Source organism: Macaca nemestrina, chromosome 1 (genome assembly GCF_043159975.1).
Source record: "Macaca nemestrina isolate mMacNem1 chromosome 1, mMacNem.hap1, whole genome shotgun sequence".
In the NCBI taxonomy this organism is placed as follows: domain Eukaryota; kingdom Metazoa; phylum Chordata; class Mammalia; order Primates; family Cercopithecidae; genus Macaca; species Macaca nemestrina.
Genome location: NC_092125.1, coordinates 189,257,188 through 189,276,020, shown reverse-complemented (window position 1 = coordinate 189,276,020; position 18,833 = coordinate 189,257,188). Strand labels below are relative to the sequence as shown.

Sequence of the window (18,833 nt, the reverse complement as noted above, 5' to 3'; positions counted from 1 at the left end):
CGCTCTTTGGTTTTGAAATATGTTGCAAGTGTGTCTTTTATGTCAGCGTCTGTAAGCCGGAGACCTCCCCACTTAAGGGAGAAGGCTGCTGGCTGACAGCACCACTGCTAGTGTTGTCCTCTCCCTTTGGCTTTGGCTTTCACCTTTTCACTTTCTGTTGACTTGTGTGTCTTGTGATCCTGCTTCTTGGATATACCTGCTGGACAGGTATCGGCATTGTGTTGGTCAATTTTATTTTATTTTATTTTAGTTTAGTTTTTGCTTGTCCGGTGATGTGCAAGTGATCAAGGCTAGTTGTAATGTGACCTCCAGCTAAAACTGCCTTGTGTTAGGGTATGACAGGTTCTACCCCTTTTTTTTCCTCCAAATACAAGTTGAAAATTAAATCCTCTCATAACTAATATGCCACAAAGTAACATCTGGAGATTGAGATCCCTCTCTTCTTACCTAACAGATCCAGCTTGTCTCCATTTTTCTATCTTTTTAGCCCAAACCTGTATCAGACTCCAGAGCAGGAGGAAGCTTGTTAGTCAAGTCAGAACTCATAGACGTGGATATCCATTCCTCTCTGAGTGTCAAAGCCATAACTCTTCTGTTTGCCTGGTTTGCATTGTGTGGTGGTGGCATCCCCCATGGAGATGGATCCCTCACACAGGAATACGCCTGGGTGGAGAAAAATTAAATGAGTCTGTCTCCCAAAGTGAAATGGAATTCTGACCTTGAAATTAATGAGATTCTGATCAGAAGGGTGGGGAAACTTCTTTATTTCCAATGTAGTGTTATAGAAATTGGAGTCCTTTTCTTCTTTTATTCATTTAAAATATTCTTCCCTTATAGAGTACCTTGTGTTCTCCTTTTTTTCTTGTACACAAGCATAAAACCTATAGGAGTGTCTGTGAGGGGAGGGTGTTTGTATACCCACGTTATTATCCAGAGTTGCATTTGTGACTAATCTTTAATAAGAAACAGAGGTGCAAAGTGAAAAGGAGGCTGTGCTACCCTGTGGTCACCCTGGATTTGTGCTCTTTCCTCCCTTCCTTACCTTAGGTGGTTAGCACATCCCTCACTGGGTCACACTGGATAGCATTTGTGCTTTTGATTGCGAATTTTTGGAAGGCAGGAGAAGTATTTTTCTGTAAGGAAGGGTTGAAGAGGCACTAAGACAAAGTCTGCAGCAGCTTTCTTGGCTCCTGTCATATGCCGACGTGTGTCGGAATATTTATGGTCTGCTTTATGTAAATACATATTTAAGGGCCGTTAGAAGGCCTGATTATTCCCACTAGATGCCTTTCAGGTCCTCCCTACAGAACCGTTTTGAAATAAGTAATATTTCTCAGATAATCGAGTGACAGTATACAAGACTGCTTCCAAAGGGAGAGAGAGCTTCAGGGGCAGATGGGGGCAGTGACGGGGGATGGGGATATGAAAAGACAGAGGATAAAAAGTGTTCAGATGAGCAGAGTGATAGGACACAGTGCTTTTTGCCAGATTGCCCAAATTAACCATATATGGTTAATATATACACACACACATATGTGTGTATGTATGTATATGTATTTATTCTTAAAATTTAGAGTTAATTGCTGATTTGGTTGACTTGTTTTTCAGTTCTCTTCATGTAAATACCTTTTCATAAAATATTTTTTAAACATTTTAATTAAATGCAGCAGTCAAACTCCAAAGTAAGCATTTAGCTTTAGAGTTTTGTTGGTGGGTGGGGGCGGGGGGTGAGAATGGGGATGTGTGTCCTTTACTTAGAGCAGAAGTTTTTATGACTGAGTTTTAGGTCATTAAGAAATCAGTTGTATAATGGAAACACTGACAGTTTTTACTGTTGCAGCCACCCCCTGCTCACACACTGCATCAATATGCAGATATGTCCACTTGCAAGCCCACTGGAAAGAGAGGCCTGCAGACATGGTGTAATGCACACATGTTCTTTCTTAAATCTGGGTAGTGGTAGGCAGGATTTCTTTTGTGATTAAACACGCATTTTTGTAGACAGAAATATAGTTTTTTGGGTCAAACATCATCTTTCCTGGTAGGTGATTCTGGTTTGCTCGCCTGTCCATCCACCTGGCTTCACAGGTGATCCCTGAGGGAGGTGTTGGGCTCTATGGGAAACAAGCAGTCTTTACTCTACAGGACTGACTGACTTGCCCTGGAAAATGGGAGAAGCATTTTGCGAGAAGCCATTCATGGAGGATGCGTAATTCCCGAGGAAGGGGACTGAGGTAACTCCTGTTTATTGTCACTCCCCGAACCAGTCCCCAAGGCTCGTTGTCCAGGTAAATAATGCTAAAATTTATGGACCAATTACAAATAGTTCACGTGTGCCTTACATATGAAGTGTCTACAGCGATGTTTCCCAGGGCCTTTAAAATAAACATTTCCTCATTAAGGAAACTTTACAACAAAAGGGAAGATAAGTATTGTCTGCTGTCTTGTGTTAGAATCTGTACATTTATTACCCCCTTAGTATTCTGACTCCTGTCGTGTGCATTTCCTGATGGTTCTCTTCAGGCTGCCCCTGTGCCCAGATTCCTGCCTGTGTGACACAGCCTTTGGCCAGCCTGCCAGCCTATCCACTCAACCCAGATTGGAGTTGGCGAAGTATACATGCTCACCACTGGGCCGAGAGGGCCCAGAACTGCCCACGTGGAGCGGTGACTGGCCCTGCCTTCTGGCTTTACCCCAGGGATGGACACTGGGCACTGACCATAAGTGGCTTGACTTTGCCCTCTTTCCTCACCCTTCACTGTGGTCAGGCAGAGTCACAGGGAGGCAGGAAACCTGATGGCTCACAGCAGCTCCTGGATGTTCCGCTTTGCTCTCATCTTTGATGTACTTGGGCAGCCATTCTTGGGTCCCAAAAGCCCTGAGTAGGAGATGGTATTTTGTACTCTGTGTCTTTATAAAGGCGTGTATCATTGAAGACCCTGTGTTCTAACAGTCAAATCAGCTGAGCCCATCTAGGCCAAAGGCAGCCTGGAATGGGGAGGGCTGGGGTGAGGGGGATACTTTCCAAGGGCTCTGGGAGTGGAGTGGGCAGGGACTCCACTCTGGGCTTTTAGGAGAGTTGCTCTTGCTAGGGAGAATGTTTGGGGCATGCCAGGTGGCCAGGCTGCACCTCTGGGTTGCAGCTGGGACAGATGACCACTGGGAAAGGGCCAGCAAATCGCCAGAAGAGCTGGGTCAGATGCTTCCCTCTGTCCTGACTGCCCAGACCTAGCCTGACTCTCCCTCAGCTGCTCCCGGGTTCTCCCCCACTCCCCGGGGGCAAGAACTCCTGTGATGTGTGTGGTTGTTTCTGGTTGTTCACTCCCCACACAGTCATGGAGACTCTTTTTCATGCTGCTGGGTTTAATTGTCTTGTTGGGATAAAGAAATGTTTGCACAGCTAAAGTGGAGCCGGGCTGGACGGGAGCGGTCCCTGATGGCTGCAGAGCCATCTGGCCTGGCTTGGCTTGGCTCGGCGCGCCGCTCGCCCGGCGGCTGGGCTCGCTCTAGCTGTGCTCCCGCTCTTCCCCTGCCCTCGCTCCACGCCGCGCCGCTCTGTGCGGCGGCTGCCTCCTCTTACGGCCGGCCGGAATGCCTAATCACCATGGTGAGAAAACGGACACCGCAGCCGTCCTCCCTCCTCGCCCCGCGCCCTCCCTCCCATCAATTGTCATGCAGAAGTGATCCGGGCTGCCGTTTCCTCGCGGCCGCCCGCCAGCCCCTCGCCGCTCCCGGCAGAAGGGTGGCTGGTAATTGATCGTCTGGGGGAGGGGGCGCGGAGAGGCTCGAGAACGGGCCCCGGGGAGACCAGGCCACTAAGTGGGCCCCGTTCGCTCACTTGCAAGGGACCCCCCAGCCTCCGCCACCGAGGCAGCTTGCAAGTGGTTTCAGAAATGTTAGTGATCTCGCCGTCGCTCTGCCGCACTTGGAGGCCGCGGGAGGACTCCGCGCGCCGCCTGGAGAGCCGGGAGCGCCCAGCCCGCGGCCGCACACACGAGAGCCCGTCGCGCCCCCCGCCCTGCCCCGCCTCGCCCTCCACGTCCCCGCGCCCCCAAGTCGCACTAAGAACCCAGTCCCCGATCGGCTTCCTCTACGCCGTATGAGCAGAAGAGAGTGGGGACCGGGGTGAGGGATAAGGGGGGGCGCCCACGCGACGTCGGGGTGCATGGGAGCGCGCAGGAGGCGCTAGTGGGTGCACGGGGCGTGAAGGGGACACAGCGCGGGCGTGGGGATGGCCACTGCGTGGGGAGGGTTCTGCCTGGGGGAGGAGGGATGGGAAGAGGGTGGGGGAGCAGGGCGCGTGGAGGAGGGAGGTTGGACGTGTGTACAGCGCCTGGGGACCTCGCTGGCCCCTCGGTGCCCCCAGGATTCTGAGATTTCTCCTTTCGGCTCGAAATGTTTTTCCCTTCCTGCTTTTCAAATCTGTAAAAATGTACCGGGGAATGTTTCCTAAGTCCAGGGCTCCGTGCTTCGGCGGGATTGCTGGCATTCGGGCAAGGCGAGTCGCGGTGGCCTCTGACGGTCTGAGGCTCGCAGCCAGCACAGCGGGACTTGTTAAAGTCCGGGCAATTTCTGGAACTCTTCCCACGGGAAGTTTTCCGGGGCTGCCTTCCGGTCAGCGGCCCCAGGTTGATTATTTTGTGGCCCTTTTTTGTTTGAAAACAAAAAAAAACACACATTGTATCCAAATAACAGAAGTTGCTGTCCCTCCCCATCCCCTTTCCTCATTAGGCAGGGAAGAGGAAACTGGAAAATAGAATTATACTTTTATATTGGTTTTCTTATTTTTAACCCTTATTAACTATATCCATCTGGTTAATAAATGTTAGCACACATTGAAATGTATTCTTTGTAAATAATTGAGATTTGGAGTGACAACATATTTAATAGAGTTATATTTTTATAATAGTTTTTCTTATTTTTAACTCTTATTAACCACTTATTAACCACATCCATGTGGTTAATAAATATCAAAGCACACGTTGGGACGTGCTTTATAAATACTTGAGATTTGGAGTGATGGTACATTTCATTGTAAAATCCACAGTATTTTTAAACACCAAAATAGCAATATTGTTTGGACTTGCATATTTGCTCCTAAGAGTTTAACAGCATTTCCCAGCACCATTTTATCCCGTCTTAAAGAGAGATGAACTGCAGACTGAAGGATAATTTATTGCTATATATCAGCTAAAATGCCTTTAAAAAATTTTTTTAAGTATCATTTAAATTGTGGCGTCTATGGTTGAACAGAATGTGTTGCTATCCTTTGTAACTTCACATGTGTGCTACACGGTAGGAATTTGTAAGTATCTCTTTCTTTGCAGCAAGAAGGAGAATCTTCTGCGAAAGAACTTTCTTACGCCTTTTCCAGGAAAAGATCCTGGACTGGGACTACATGTTGGGCCTGGAGAAATCACAGGCTGTGGTATGAATCAGAACACCTGGTAGATGCTAAGTAAGCAGAAGGAATTTATCATCTTCCAGCCTTACCCAATGGATCGGACCTTTCTGTTATCTTAATCACACTACTTTAGTTTTAGTGTTTAAAAAAATTACTATTTTTTGCCAGGTACCAATCATATAAAGGGGTTTAGTGTTCATTACATATTGAATACCTTAATGGTGGTGATTATAATCTAGTTTTTACTTTTAAGTTTTCATTAGCTTACCACTCTTCAGCATTGCACAGAACAGTATGTGTAGGACTGTGCTATCCCAAAGGCATAGAGGTTTGAGGAAATAAAGGAAGGACTTATTTATGCCTTGAGGTGTCATGATTACAAAGGTAGGGAGGGTGTTTTCCAAGAGTTTGCGAAATCACCTTTCTCAAATATAGACTTATTTTATTACTTGGGGTACTGTTAATACAAAATTGTTTATAACTTAACAAAAATTTAAATCTGCTTATTTCTTCCAACCCTTAGAAACGTAAGATTGGAGTCTATCCCCTCTCCAAATGTTTTCCCACAACATTACATCCCCTATCGTGGAGTTCACACATACGGATCTGCTTTTGGTGTGTATTTTAGAAAAAAGTTTCTACCTAGATCCTGGCCAAAGTTGGAAACAGTCAATGATGTGGAGGTTTTGTAGACACATGTAACCATCTGGCAGTTCGGATATGTGGCTGTCAGTTTTCTCTGTGGAATGCGTTCTGGTTGAAGACGACCTAGAAGAAATCAAAGTTGTGCTTTTGGTGGGGAGACATGGTGCTGTGTCCAGTACATTCTGTTAACAGATCTGAAGCTTTAGGAAAATCTGGAGCTATGTGAGTGAAGAAGGAACCTTTTGTACAGTCTTATGAGAAATCAAGCCCAGTAAGTTTGAGTGTGACTTACCAGGCAAGAGTCGTCTTTTTCCACCGAAATTCATTTGCAGACTAGACTTATGGCTTTACATCCATCTTAGTGCTGCAGAGACAGAAAGCTGTAGGGAAGCGACAAGGGCCAGCCCTGGAGAGGCCTTCGCTTTATTTTCAGGTATATGATTCCCATTGAGGTGCCAGCTAATCCTATATTGCTCTCATTTGACCTTGCTTCTGGGGGTTTGATTTAAAGCAAGTCAGAGTGGCCTAGCATAATAAATACCTGTTAGAGGAATAAAAGCTATATTTGCCCCTTTGAGCCTCAACTTGAAGGTGTTTCAGATCAAAGTTGGGGAGGCAATATAACATAGTCATTATGAGTTTGGCCTCTGGAGTTAAGTCCTGACCTGTTAGCTTACTTGCTTTCTGATACCAGGCAGGTTACCTAATCTCTCTGGGCCTCAGTATTCTCACCTGCAAAATGGGAATTACACAAACCTAAAGGGTTGTTGGGAAGGACTAATGAGATTAAATACACAGATAATGCTTAGAACAGTTTCTCACACATACTAAGTGTTCGATACTTAGTTACTATTATTATTTCAAGGACAATCTGGTGGTATAACCTTGCTTGTTACAAGCACTGATATAGCCAAACACAGGGTCATTAACAACTAGTAATGTATGTAAGGTCCTTTCACGTACTCATGCCTCATGGCAATGTGGAAAGAGGGAGGGAGAAAGGCTCGAAAGCCCATTTCTGTGATGGCCAGCTACTTCTCCTCCCTTCATTATTATCCATCCACCAGGATTAGCCCTGGTGTCCTCGTGACCTCTTTCTCCCTTGTTTTATTTAGAAGCAAGGTAGTAGTCGAGTTAGAGAAACTGAGTCTGGGAGTCGGGAGAGGACTTGACTAGGGTTGGATATCTAGGCAGTGGCCTGGGTTAAAAAAGCCAAATATCACGGTATTTTCTTATTCTGAGATTTTATATTACTGGATATTGTTTGAAATCAATGGGTTATTAGAATTTGTGTGTGATAGAGATTCGGACTACATGTAATGAGATTTGCTGTAATAGTATTTGACTAGTATTTGAATTCACAATCCCTGGGTTTCTCGTGTGTCCTTAGGTTTTAAGTTATACAGACACTTTTACCCTCTTGCCTATGTGAGACAGATCTGTGAACCTTCCCCCATCTGTGTGTGTCACAGTCCCACAGCATGATGGATTGTTTCTGCTTGGGGGAGGCTTAGGACAGGGCTTGAAGGGGCCTTGTAGGTCAGAAGAGAAATACAGCAGCAGGACTGAGATGGGGGTGCTGCCTGGGGAGGGATTAGCAGGGGGAAGGGGAGGGCAGGGTTGGGCGGGGCATAGTGTCTGTGTGCATTCTCCTAGGAGTAAAAGAGGGCTGTCCATTACCCTGAAGGCACAGATAAACTCAGTGTTTTTCTCTTTGTAGAAAAAAAGCCCCATGGGACTTGGGAATACCAGAGAATGACTCTGCATGTCAGTGGGAGAGGTGGGGAGTAGAAGGATGGGAGTGGGGAAGACTGACCCTGTGCCTGAGGACTTCGGATTTGAGTCTGTTATTTAAATAGAGTAGCTCATGTTTGAAGAGCCTCATGCCCACACATGTTTGTAGCAGAAATAGCTGTTGGAGGCCAGTCATCTGATACCTCAGTCTCTATCAACTCCTTCATGGCTCCATTTAAAGGAAGGGTTCAACTCGCCTTTCGAAGTAAAGTGTCTCTGAAGGTCATGGAGCACCCAATTCTGCTCCCTGTCTGTCCTCAGCCTTTCCCACATATGGTCACAAAGGTGTGTGCTAGGTAGGAAGGGAAATGCTGAATGTTCTTAATTTTTGGTTCTTAAAAAAGGGGAAAGTCTGGGATTTAGGTCCAAATGCCAAAATCATGGTTCAGAAGGAATTCTAGAAAAGGAGCGGAGCCTGAGAGGTAGCTGGAGCGGTAAGGGCAGTGGTGCATGCTCGGCTGAGGAATCAGCAGGACTGCAGTTAGGGCCTAGGCTTCAGCTTCCTTCCTGAGCAGTAAAATTAAAAAAAAAATCCTTAGAACAACAAAAGTCTGGACGCATGGGCTTCCTTCCTGACAGGCCAACCTGGTGGGGCTTCATTCAGACGGAGCAGCAGTCAAGGCTGATTTACGGGGAAAAGAACCCAGACATGGGTTTAACCCTTTCCTAACCACAGCGAGGCTTCACTGCAAATGCTGCCTCCTTCTTCCAACTTACCATCATGGTGTGGGGAGATCTTTATTGTCATTTCTTCTTTATTTAAAGAGAGTACCTGCTGCTAAAGTGCCTACTGTCCTCTTCATGAGAAAGCTGACCCTGTGAGAAGTTGAGTGACTTGTGAGAAACCAAGTCTGTGGCTCATGGCCAGAATAGCTCTCAGGCTCTTGACACTGTATTGACTCTGTAGTATTGAATCCATCTTTGATCCCATAAGAAGGGCCTACTGGAGTTTGTATTGGGGTGTCGCTGTGAGCCCCAGTTTTACCTCCATAAGATACTGGTCCCACAGAAGGAATAGTACTGCTTCATCTTAGCTATTTGTTGGTGGCAGTGGATAAAACTGTGGCAGAGTATGTGAGACACGACTCAGTTGCCATATCATTGGTCAAATATGATGCAGTCATTAGTTCGTTGAATCATTCAGCTGTACTTACTGCATGCCTACATTGTTCCAGGCACCATGCTGGGTACTGGGAATAGACTGATGCGCAAGACAGATTATACTCCCTGCCTTACTGGACTTCAAAGTTTGGTTAGCAATTGCAGGATGCTGCGAAAACTGCATCATAGGGTAAATATAACATGCCATGAGACTTAGACGTTGGAGCATCTAATCTTGTGTAAGAGTCAGGGATAGCTTTCTGGAGCAAGTGACCTTTTAAGTTGATATCTGAAAATCAAGAAGTTGTTGTTTATTCAAAGGAGCTAGGAGTAGCAGTTTGCTTTTTTGGACAAACTATAGTATCTGAGAGTGGAAGAAAGAACTCCAGAACTGCCAAGGATTGGTCACAGTGAAGTGAGAATAGAATTGTTCCCTGCCAGGACCTGAGACCTGACCTTGGATGTCTATAGCGCTTCATCCTATAACCAGGAATTCTTGAGAATGTCCATTCAGTGCTTATGTGGCTCTGAGGCTCATCATCATCTAGGGTCCCGCTTTTAAAGTAACTTTCTAAAGATATGTCACTAGAAAAATGCTTTCTGATGACATATGCTATCTTAACCACCAGAGGACCCGTGAGCACCCAGAACCATGCTTGGCACAGAGTAGATACTCAGGAAATACTTGCTGAGTGAAGGAGGGCCATTGCCCTGCTGATGTTTAGTGAGGTAGATTAAGGGCCCTCATCCTTTTACTAAAGTTCAGGCTTAGCTGTATCCTTTGCCCTACCCGGAAACGTGACAGGTCTCAGGGCCTAGAGTACTCGCTTGGCCGTTAAACTGAGCCACATAGCACCCGGGATTCTTGGCAGAGTTTCTTGGCAAAGTTTCCTCTGGGAGGTGCATTGCTCAGGCTTGACTTTCACAAGGGCGGTTAGGCGTGTAGTGCCAAGAGTATTGAGGAAGGGAAAAAAGAAGGCGAAGCAAACCGTTGTTCCAGCCTGGCACACGTCGGCATGCTAAAAACAGTTCCTTCTAGCCGGGGCCTCTGGACTCCACCATCCCCATTGTGGTTTTCCTTCCCTGGCCTCTTATCTTCATCATCGCTGTACATCCACGAACATTTCCTGAGCTCCTGTGTGTAGAGCGTTGTGCTCGGTGCTGTTTGCAGGGGAATCAAAGAAGTAGGAGATAATACTTCCTCTTCTTGACGGCCTTATGGTTAAGGTGAGTAGCTAAACTGTATATATGAAAAAGAAATGATAGTGTAAAATGACAGGAAGGGCACTAGGATTTCAAGAGAGAGTCATCCCTGAGGCTGGCTTTCCTAAAATGTGATCTAAGGACTGTCTGCTTCAGATCACTTGTGGTGGTGGTAGTAGAGGATGGGGACAGGGATGGGGGGGGGGTGAAGAATGTTATTTATAATGCACATTCCCAGGGCCCACACTACACTTCGTATTCACAATCATAAGGAATGCAGCTTACAAACTGTATATTTAGCAAGCAGCCATCCCAGGTGAATCTTGTGCTCCTTAAGGTTTAGGAATCACTCGTCTAGGGTGAAAGTCTCAGGGGAAGGTTTCGCCGAGGTGTTTGGCCTTGCAGAAAGGGGAGTGAGGACTTGGGGGGTGAAGAAAGGAAGAGGATGGAAGCCCACTGAGGAGTCTGGGCAGGCAGGGGAAGGGTGAAGACCCAGGGATCTGCTCACAAACAGTACCTTTCTCATCCAGTCTCCTGTCTCGGGGAGGATCTGTCCACCTGTCCCAGCTCCCCCTCTGCCACTGCTCCTCCTCGGATTGCCTCCCTCTGCCTCTCTTATTGCTGATCAACTGACTGTATGTACCCAGGCCTCCCCTTCTTGGTGCAATATTATAATGATGAGGTAGCCCAGCGGAGGGGCTGGAGGTGCTTAGCCAGATGCGAAGGAGGCCACTGTGCGCTGTGGTGCTCCTTGGGCTCCAGCCAGCTTATCTTCTCACTGCTGTTGTTCTGCCGAGAAGGGGCTGGAGAGGGTTTGGTGTGTGTGTTTTGCCAGCCTCCTTTCTCCTCTTCCGCAGCCCTTGAGCTTTCAAATGCTCATTTGTAAAGAAATAAAAGTTGGAGCGTTAGAGGAATCTCTCAGTGGCAGAATTAGTCACCAACACCTGCAGATTGGCTTTCTGCTTTAAGCTTTAACCCTTCCAGGGGCAGCTGCCACCAGGTAGAAGGTTCAGTGGGCCGTGACTAGGGGCTTGCTCTGAGAGGTTCAGGGGGCTTTGGGTACCTGCGCAGGAGGGGATGCTCTCGTCAACCTTGCTTCTGGAGTTGGGGATGGCATTTTTTTCCCCCCAACATAATTCCCCCTTTAAAAACACTCATCACGTTAAATTGTAACTATTTGCTTACTTATGCCTCTCCCATGGGTGCATGTCTGTCTCCTTATGTGACTCCATCTAGCGTGTCCCCTCATGTAGTGCCCGACTTGATAAATATTTGTTGTTTGAATGAACCCAGGATCACTGTTCTTCTGTTGAGTTTGCAGAGTTGCCAGCTGGCTGTACGCACTTGGACATAGTCTGAAGGGCCACACAGGATCCACCATAACACTGGGCACCTCCTGGCACGTTTACAAGTGGGAGGTGATGACTAGAAATAGAGGAACGGTTCAGTGATAGGGCAAGAGCACAGTCAGAAGCTCCGGGCCTGTCATTTACTAGCCGTGTGACACTGGGTAAGTCTCTGTTTCTCTGAGCTCCAGCTCCTCATATGTAAAATGGGAGATGGCCGATAATCCCTCCCCTACCCTACAGGGTTGCTGAGTAAGTAGATAATCCAGATGTGTTTTGTAATCTAAAAGTAACCGTATAGATGCCATACCCTCACATACACATAGGTACTTGCAATATGTCTATCTACGTCTGTCTGAAGAGCAAAATGGTCTTCCGGGGGCTAAAATAGTTTATGAAATGCCTGAGTGTTCAACCTAGAGGGAGCCCTCTGACATGCCATTCCCTCCTTGAAGTTGAGCTACAGAGGACAGTCTGCATTCCCTGAGACTGGCCGCAGCACTATTTTTCTAGGTGTTTGGGGGCAGAAGTTACCCAATTCTTGTAGACTTTTTATGAATGTAAGTTGGCAGGCCATTTTCTATACAGATCTGTGACATCTCAGCTGAAATTTTGTCTGTTAAATTCCCACTGAAAGAAGTTTACCCTTTGCTTTCTTCTCAGCAAAGCTCAGAGCATCTTTATTTTTCCATTTCCAGGGCCAGTGACTCTATTCCTATTTTGTGGAGGGAGATGTTTTGGCTCAGAGGCACAGTGCTTTGGCCTGAGGAATGATAGGCAGAATCAAGACAAAGAGGGCTTTCTGCCCTAGAGACCTTTCCTAGGCTGCAAGAATAGCCATGCTCTGTCGGCCAGTATGACAAGATGAAGAGGTGCCTGTCAGATTTGGAAGGGCTTGCCCCTTGGGCGAGATCTTTAGAAGTTAAAGCTGGGCCAGGAGGATTGGAAAGAGCAAGAATTTGAAAAAGGCTTTACTAGGCCGGGTGTAGTGGCTCACTCCTGTAATCCCAGCACTTTGGGAGGCCAACGCAGGCGGATCACCTGAGGTCAGAAGTTCAAGACCAGCCTGGGCAACGTGGCAAAACCCCATCACTACTAAAAAATACAAAAATTAGTTGGGCATGGTGGCACATGCCTGTAATCCCAGCTACCTGGGAGGCTAAGGCTGGAGAATTGCTTGAACTGGAGAGACAGAGGTTGCAGTGAGCCAAGATTGTGCCACTGCACTCGAGCCTGGGTAACACAGCAAGACTCTGTCTCAAAAAAAAAAAAAAAAAAAAGGAAAAGAAAGAAAGAAAGAAAAAGACTTTACTTGTGCGGTAAACTTCATTGTGTGATTATTTAATAGACCATTAACAAGCAGATTCATTAACAAGATCTTAATTAACAAGTTCCAGGGTTATTCCTCCAAGTTCCCAGGGGTCCTGTTCTCCTCCCATTTAGTCCCAGAGACTTCCTATCCTCCTTAAACTAACCAAGCCAGATGCATTTAAATTCAGTCTTTTTATTGCAAGTGAAATGACTGCAGGCAAAGAGAAGAACATAGTATCACTCCTAATAATAATAGCTGACACTTCAAGCACTTTCTATGTGTCAGGCACTATTCTGAATGCTTTACAGGTAATAATTTATTTAATCCTCATAAAATCCCTATGAGATAGGTGTTGTTTGTCTCCATTTTACAGATGAGGAAACTGATGCACAGTGTTTAAGCAATATGCCCATTGTCACACAAGCAAGTGTGAGAGAAGAGGTTCAGATCCCAGGCAGTCTAACTCCAGAGTCAATGAGAAGGAAGGACACTCCAGGAGAGGGAGACCTATGGGTCAGATTCACGAGGTAACAAGAATAATACTTGTATTTGTTCACTGTGTGCCACACACTGTTCTGAGCACTTCATATATGTATGTCAGGCTGTCTCCATACTTGAAAAATTGATAGGAGCCTTTTGCAGTGTGGCAGCCCTTAGGCACAATTTATTTTGGCCCATTCACAAGCCCTTTTCACCCTCCCTGCACTGTGAGTTCCTTGAGGTAGGAGCTGTGTCCTATTCTAGGATCTCTGTTCCCAGTCCCCAGTTCATTGCCTGGAACTTACTAGTTATGATCTAAGAAAACAAATTTGTCCAACGTACCCTTTGGTGGGATGGAGGAAGATGATTTAGTATCTGCTAACGCCCAATGCGCTTTACAGACATAGCAGTTTAAGAAGAGCTAAATCTGTGAGACGAGACAGAGGCACCTACTCTTTCTGTGCCTCCATTTCCTCAGGGTAAAGTGGGATGAACACTAGTATCAATCTCTTAGGGGTGTTATAAGGATTAAATGAGTTAATAGAAAATACAAATAAAGTCCTAGGAACAGTGCCTGGCACAAAGTACGCCTTCAATAAATGTTAGGTATAATTGATATAAGGGTTTGGGCACAGATCTGAGGTCTCTTAAACTGGGTTCCTCCACCTCTTGCCTCTACTCCTAACTGCATTCTGGGGACAGTGACTTCAGCAAGCCCTGAACTCTCACAAGTTTGTGCAGTGTATGACAAGTCTTCCTACGGCTGAAAAATCTTCCAGTTGATATTCAGGAGTTGATATCTATAATGTTGTCTTTCCTTCTTGGTTTCAGTTATATGGGGGCTGGAGCAAGGATGAGTTTAGCACTCACCCAATGACCCCCTTTTTAAAATACCCGAAAAGGCACAGAGTGGAAAGAACTAGAATTCTACACTAAACTCCCATCCGAGGAAGGACAGTAAGCCAGAAGGACTTTTTCTGGGTTTAGTAAAGGGCTTGATGAATCCTGTTCTATGCCTCTGCCTGGTCAGCCAACTCAGATAGCAAGTCTGTGGACCATTTACTCTTTACCAGCTATTTTGAGGAGAGGATGAGGAGGTGACAGAATGCCTAGAATCACTGGGAAGTTTGAGCTGGGAAGGAACCATTGCAGGCTGCTTTATTTTTCCAGTTTTCTAATTACTTACATAATGCTTAAGACTGTGTTTTCCCCTTTAAGGGGAAAAAATGGCTTTGGCTCTATTTAGAGCTCATCACATTTGTACATTCTACAAATACTCTTCTCCTAAATCTCAACTTGAAGACTTCCAAGCACTGTTCTCACAGCTGGCTGCTTTCGCTCCCACTCCACTATCCCGCCCTGCCCCATCATCTTTAGTTAACGATGGATGCTCATAAACCCCCAAACTGGCCTCCCTCTTTTCCGACTTCGCATCCTTGTGTTCTTTCTAAGGAGCTCGGCCATAATATCACTTTTCTTTAGCAGCATTCTAACTTCTAAGAGGCTTAATAGGCAAGGAGATTGTGGGGTCTTTGACTTCCTCTGAGCCTTAGCCCTAAGTGGTTTATTCTATTAAGCTGATTCCTGGTGGTGGATAGAGCTTTGCTGGATAAGAAGTTGGGGTGGGGGAAAGTTGCAGTTGGAGGAATTGGATACTTTCACTCCCCCTTCCACTGTGCCCCACCCTCCAACCCACTCCTGCCCCGATTGTGTTTTTAGAGCTTTAGAATGAAGGAAGTGGTGATAAAATTAAGTAAAGAACTCTTAGAGGACTTAAGAGGTTGACATTTTCCCCAAAACTGTCTTTTGCCTCCTCACCTCTTCCCTCTCTGCACTTTCATTCCTACTCTTCAGTCTGCCACTTGTGGATTTTTTTTTCTTTCCTTCCACCTCTACTTTTGCCTCCACTCCAACACTAGCTTAAATAAAAAAGCTGGGGGGAATAAGGAATACCAATTTTGAGCTATCGTTTTAAAGAAAGGAATCCTATCCAGGTGTGGAATGTAGAAAAAAAATAACAGATAAGATTTTAACAAAGGAAACAATGCAAATTCTTCCAGATGTTTTCTCCTAGCATTACACCAAGTTGAATATATTGACCCAGATTAAGGATTTTCAGGTGTCCCTATTAACATTCTCTCTTGGTTCAGGAGGGCCAGCAGGCTGGGAGAGCAGAGGAAGTGTCTGTTCTTTATTCAGTCATGCTGAGCGGCAGAGAAACTGTAAGGGACATTTGTGAGCAGGAAGAATGATGTTAGAGAAGTGAGGAGGGGAGTCAAGAGTTTAAATGTAGAAAAAAGTACAGGACAACCTTCACAGGGAAGGTGGGAAGAAAACCAAAACTAGCCAGAGAGCTAAAAAGAAGGAGGGAAAACGTGAGATGGAGGTCGGAAGATGGAAAATGTGAAGCATTTCAAGGAATTGTGAGTAATTTGTTTGATGGCATACAATTGTTGATGAAGGAGTGGGGAAACAGGGCCTGGATGTGTGGTTGGTAGGCTTATAAGGCAGCAGAGGCTCTTTGGAGGGCCTTTCAGCAATGTCTGTCTACAAAAAATTTAAATACAAATATCCTTTGATGGGATTCGACTTAAGAATTTATCCTGCCGGGCGCGGTGGCTCAAGCCTGTAATCCCAGCACTTTGGGAGGCCGAGACGGGCGGATCACGAGGTCAGGAGATCGAGACCATCCTGGCTAACCCGGTGAAACCCCGTCTCTACTAAAAAAATACAGAAAAAACTAGCCGGGCGAGGTGGCGGGCGCCTGTAGTCCCAGCTACTCGGGAGGCTGAGGCCGGAGAATGGCGTGAACCCGGGAGGCGGAGCTTGCAGTGAGCTGAGATCCGACCACTGCACTCCAGCCTGGGCTACAGAGCGAGACTCCATCTCAAAAAAAAAAAAAAAAAAAAAAAAAAAAAAGATGTATGTTCTTTATAATATTGTTTGTAAAGTGGAAAAAAAACAAACAATCTAAATGTACACTGATAGGGAATTGGTAAAATAAATAATGATATATCTATATTATAGAATACTACATAGTGGTTAAAAAAAATGAGTTAGAGCCATAAGTGCTTATTTGTAAAACAAGGTACAGAGAAAAAACAACCTCTTTGTATCGAAAAAAACATACATTCATGTCTATCTTTGTATATGTATATAAAACATCGGAGGGATACATACGGAACTGTTCATGCTAGTTTCCCCTGGGAAGTATGACTAGGTAGGAAGAAGCGAGTAATACTTTTTCTTGTATGCTCTTCTGCAGTATTTGAATAATTAACATGTGATGTATTATTTATATAATTAAAAAATTTAGTTTATGATTTTAAAAAGTTAATTTGGAGACACTGAAACAAAAAAGGATATTAGGAAAAAAACTAAGGAAATCTAAATATAGTAATGTATCAATATTGGTTCATTAGTTGTGATAAATCTACCATATTACTAATATATTAGTAATAGGGACAACTGGATGAAGAGTATATGGAAACCCTCTTCTACTATCTTTGCAATTTTTCCATAAATCTAGAAACTCTTCCAAAATAAAAGTTTATTTTTATTTATGTTTTTATTTTTTGAGACTGAGTCTTGCTTTGTCACCCAGGCTGGAGTGCAATGGCACCGTCTCGGCTCTCTGCAACCTCTGCCTCCGGGTTCAAGCAATTATCTGCCTCAGCCTCCCGAGTAGCTGGGATTATAGGCACCTGCCACCACGCCCAGCTAATATTTTTGTATTTTTAGTAGAGATGGGGTTTCACCATCTTGGCCAGGCTGGTCTTGAACTCCTGACCTCGTGATCCGCCCACCTCGGCCTCCCAAAGTGCTAGAATTACAGGCGTGAGCCACCGTGCCCGGCTGCCAAACGTTTATTTTTAAAAGATGATTCGGAAGACTATATTATGGGACAGACTCATAACCTAGCATTTATGACTGAATCTTGGCGAGGTGAATTGATAAAATTGAATAATTCCTCTCGTTCTATAATTACTACTTGGTTCTGTTTCTTCTAAGTGGTCAAGTGGATAGGATTATAGTCACAATTGCTGGAAAAGTGTCTGATTTGTGTATGTGTTTACAAAATCAGTTTTCTTTTCTGAATTTGTTTTTTCTTCTGAGTTAGTTTGTAAAAAGGTTAACTGATGATTATTTTAGTTTTACCGTCCAAAAAGCACAGACTGGTCTAGGAGCTATATAGTGAAGGTAGTTTAAAAATGAAATAAGACAGCTGTGTTTCCCCATGTTAAATAATACCCTGTGTTTTCCCATGTTAAAGCACTTTGAATTTTTTTTATTGTGATAAAGTATGTGTTGGGGTGGGGAACAGGATCCTACTACTCTGTAGAGGCATTTTAAAACAACAATCAACTAAAAGTTGATCTGCTTTTGTTTGTTTGTTTTATTTATTTTTTGAGATGGATTCTCGCTCTGTTGCCCAGGCTGGAGTGCAATGGCGTGATCTCGGCTCACTGCAAGCTCCACCCCCAGGTTCAAGTGATTCTTGTGTCCCAGCCTCCTGAGTATCAGGGATTACAGGTGCCCACCACCATGCCCGGCTAATTTTTGTATTTTTAGTAGAGACAGGGTTTCACCATGTTGGTCAGGCTCTTTCGAATTCCTGACCTCAAATGATCCACCTGCTTGGCCTCCCAAAGTGCTGGGATTACAGACGTGAACCACCATGCCCAGCCTGTTTGTTTGTTTAGAAGCAGGGTCTTGCTATGTTGCCCAGGCTGGAGTGCAGTGGCTCTTACAGGTGTGATTATAGTGCACTACAACCTCAAACCCCTGGGCTCAAGTGATCTTCCTGCATTAGCCTCAGCAGTAGCTGGGACTACAGGTGTGCACCACCACAAAAGGCTCTGTGTCTGCTTTTTAATATCATCATGTGCTGGCAATTTTAAACAATGCCAGCTGGAAAATATTTCTCCCCGCAAAAATACTTTGTTGGTATAAGTTTGAAAAAAATGCTGTGGTTACTCTTGAGTTTTGATATGTATGTAAGTTTCAAATTCGCTTTTTTTTTGAGTCTTGCTCTGTTGCTCAGTCTTAATTTTGAGTCTCGCTCTGTTGCCCAGGCATTGTACTGAGGAGTGCAATGATGCGATCTCAGCTCACTACAACCTCCGCCTCCGGGGTTCAAGTGATTCTCCTGCCTCAGCCTCCCAAGTAGCTGGGACTACAGGTGTGCATCACTACACCTGGCTAATTTTTGTATTTTTTGTAGAGATGGGGTTTCACCATGCTGGTCTCGAACTCTTGACCTCAAGTAATCCACCTGCCTCAGCCTCCCAAAGTGCTGGGATTACAGGTGTGAGCCACCATGCCCGGCCAAATTAGCACTTTTTAATTATTTGTCCTTTAATGAACATTGTCATCTGTAACGGAGAATTTGGAGAACTTCCAGTTGTACTGTGGGCCCCTGACATCTGCAAATTCAGCTTGATTTGGGAATAAGTATGTAACAGTTCAGAATCAGTTGAACTTCCATAGGACACAGTTTGTGTCTCCAACTCCCATGACACAGCATATTCCTTCCTGCATTTATGCA

General features: G+C 45.2%; 1 protein-coding gene and 1 long non-coding RNA gene across 8 annotated transcripts in view; one reads left to right on the top strand and one right to left on the bottom strand.

Moving 5' to 3' along the window:
* The window catches only part of LOC105494910 (ring finger protein 220), a 300,901-nt gene that overhangs the window by 56,647 nt on the left and 225,421 nt on the right, over positions 1-18,833 (top strand). Inside the window, exon 1 of one of the 7 annotated variants that reach the window (XM_024796985.2) lies at positions 9,773-10,171. The exons of the other annotated variants lie outside the window; for them this stretch is intronic. The gene's annotated coding sequence lies outside the window, so the exon portion shown is untranslated. Of the gene's footprint in view, positions 1-9,772; positions 10,172-18,833 lie in introns of those variants that run through there. 7 annotated transcript variants of the gene reach the window in all.
* LOC105494909 (uncharacterized) overlaps positions 4,524-18,833 on the bottom strand; it is a 55,523-nt gene continuing 41,213 nt past the window's right edge. The window contains exons 5-6 of the long non-coding RNA XR_003021113.2: positions 6,047-6,172; positions 4,524-4,646 (exon numbers count right to left, since the gene is read on the bottom strand). This is a non-coding gene — a long non-coding RNA (uncharacterized lncRNA). The remainder of the gene's footprint in view (positions 4,647-6,046; positions 6,173-18,833) is intronic.